This window comes from Pan troglodytes, chromosome 1, assembly GCF_028858775.2.
Source record: "Pan troglodytes isolate AG18354 chromosome 1, NHGRI_mPanTro3-v2.0_pri, whole genome shotgun sequence".
Lineage (NCBI taxonomy): Eukaryota > Metazoa > Chordata > Mammalia > Primates > Hominidae > Pan > Pan troglodytes.
The window spans coordinates 114,912,459-114,915,082 of record NC_072398.2 but is presented as its reverse complement, the minus strand read 5'-3'; the positions used below and the strand labels follow the sequence as shown (position 1 = coordinate 114,915,082).

General features: G+C 34.1%; 1 non-coding gene across 1 annotated transcript; it reads left to right on the top strand.

Annotated features, from left to right (window-relative positions):
• The first annotated feature begins 1,507 nt into the window (after positions 1 to 1,507).
• On the top strand, positions 1,508 to 1,629 carry LOC112207359 (small nucleolar RNA SNORA40). Its single transcript, XR_002941795.1, has one exon. It is a non-coding gene; the product is annotated as a small nucleolar RNA SNORA40 (small nucleolar RNA).
• The last annotated feature ends 995 nt before the right edge of the window (positions 1,630 to 2,624 follow it).

Genomic DNA, 2,624 nt, shown 5'->3' with positions numbered 1-2,624 from the left:
TACTTAGAAGTTAATTCAAACTCCCAGTTATACAGTCACGCCCCAATACACACGAACTCAGCCACACACATTTGTTTTGAATAAGTTCCTGACAGTTTGAAAATCATTCAAGCTGACTTCACGTGCCCAACCCCATGGTGCCACATACCCCTGCATCTAGACAGTAGATTCAAAATAAGCAATAATATTAGTGATTAGAGAAGTTAAGGAACAGAATTTGAGTTACTTTGATTCCATCATTCTGTGAATGCCAGGAGAAATGACAAAAGATGCTGGTCTTATGCTGCCAGCAAAAATCAAAAGAGCAATGTATAAATGTCTTCATCATTATCACCAAGAACTGGACACCTGATATAAAGCAATGCATAGAATAATGTTAGTATTTGCTAATATTCAGACATGAATGCTGATATTTTTATTGAAACATAACTGTACATATTTATTGGGTACATGTGATATTTTGATACATGCATACAATATGTAATGATCAAATTAGGGTATTTAAGATATTCATTACCTCAAAAATGTATCATTTCTTTATGTTGGGACTATTTCACATCTTCTCTTCTAGCTATTTTAAAATATACAATAAATTAGTATTAACTATAGTCACCCTACAGAACTATTGAACACTAGAACTTATTCCTTCTATCTAACTACGTGTTCACACTCATTAACCAACCTTTCTTCATTCCCCCTGAACATCCCTTCCCAACTTCTGGTAACCATCATTCTACTCTCTACCTCCATAAGATCAACTTTTTTAGCTTCCACAGATGAGTGAGAACATGAAATATTTGTCTTTCTGTGCCTGGCTTATTTCACTTAATATGTTGACCTCCAGTTCCATCCATGTGGCTGCAAATGACAGGATTTCATTCCTTTTTATGGCTGAATAGCATTTCATTGTATATATATATATATACCACATTTTCTTTTACCCCTTCATTCATCAATAAACACTTACATTGATTCCATATCTTGGCGTTTGTGAATAGTGCTAGAATACACATGGTGTGCTGGTATCCTTTTGATATACTTTCTTTTGGATTTGCTTTCTTTTGGCTAAATACCCAGTAGTAGGAATGCTGGATTGTATGGTAGCACTATTTTTAGTTTTTTGAGTAAACTCCATACCATTTTCCATAGTGGCTATGCTAATTTACATTTCTACTCACAGTGTATAAGAGTTCCCTTTTCTCTGCATCCTCATCCGTATTTGTTATTTTTTGTCTTTTTTTATAATAGCCATTCTAACTGAGGTGAGGTGGTGTCTCATTGTGGTTTTGATTTGGATTTCCCTGATGATTAGTGATGTTGAACCTTTTTTCAAATACCTGTTGGCCATTTGTATGTCTTCTTTTGAGAAATGTCTATTTGGGTCTTTTGCCCATTTTTAATGGGATTATTTGGTGCGGGGAGAGGTTGCTGTTAAGTTGTTTGTAACTCTAATTTTTGTACAACAAAAACTTTGGAAGTTTTAACTAATAATAATAAAACATATGACTGCACTTGCGTTTTTGTTTAACTGTGAACAAAGACTTATAGAGAAGTGCAAAAAATAAATCCTCTTTTGCAACCCAGAACTCATTGTTTAGTAAGGGTTTTGATACATATAAAAGAGATATTACAATTTTTTAAACGATGAATTTTCTAATTTTTTTAGAAATTTTTCAACTGTGTCAGCATTTGAAAGCTACTAGACTCATTCCCTGAGACATGAAAACATGGATGGCATTGTAATTTCTAGAACTTCTTGTAAAATGAGATTTTTGTGAGTCTCTGCTAAACTTATCCTTCTGTTTAAAACTTTTTCTATTTACTTATATGTTACTTCAGATGAATTTTTTTAATTAAAATTAATAAGAAGTATGAGCAAAGATAGAGTGACATACCTTATTATATTGACTATTGAGGATAAATATGCAAAGATTAATTTTGATAAAATTATTTACAAGTTTGCAAAAGTTACAGCCTGAAAATGAAAATTGTGATATATTATCATTCATTACTGTGACAGACCAATACACAAGTCTAAATTTATTTTTTCTCCAAAAAATTAATGTAATAAAAGTATTATTTCATTACTTTTCCCTTTATTATACTGTAATAATTATTTTGTATCATATTGTTTATTTATATTTTATTAGCATCACTGTATATACACAGTTTAATAAATTGTTTTTTCACTGTTTGCATTTCTTTCTTGGCATCATCATCAGCTATATTGATGCATACATTAACTGTATTTCATGATTATCAATGAAAATAACTTTGTTGGGGAGGTGTTACAAAATTATTCACTTCAGGTATCTAATATGCCAGACATCTCACTAGCTGGCTGATCCAGGGCACATAACTGACCAAACTGGGGCCCCTCGACTCCCTCCCCAGGAAGGTGAAGCATGGCTCTGAGCAGCAAGGGGCCGGACTCAGTGGAAGCTGAGTCGTGTGATCAGCAGCACCATAGAGTCCGTGAACTCCCACCATAGAGGCCCTACAGCGGCCCTGCTCTGACCTTCCCACAGCCCCCTTGGGTTGTGAGATACTCCAGAATCATTCCAATAAACCTCCCTTCTGCCTCTTTTGCCCTTAGACCCAGGATCAGTTTCTACTACTAGAAG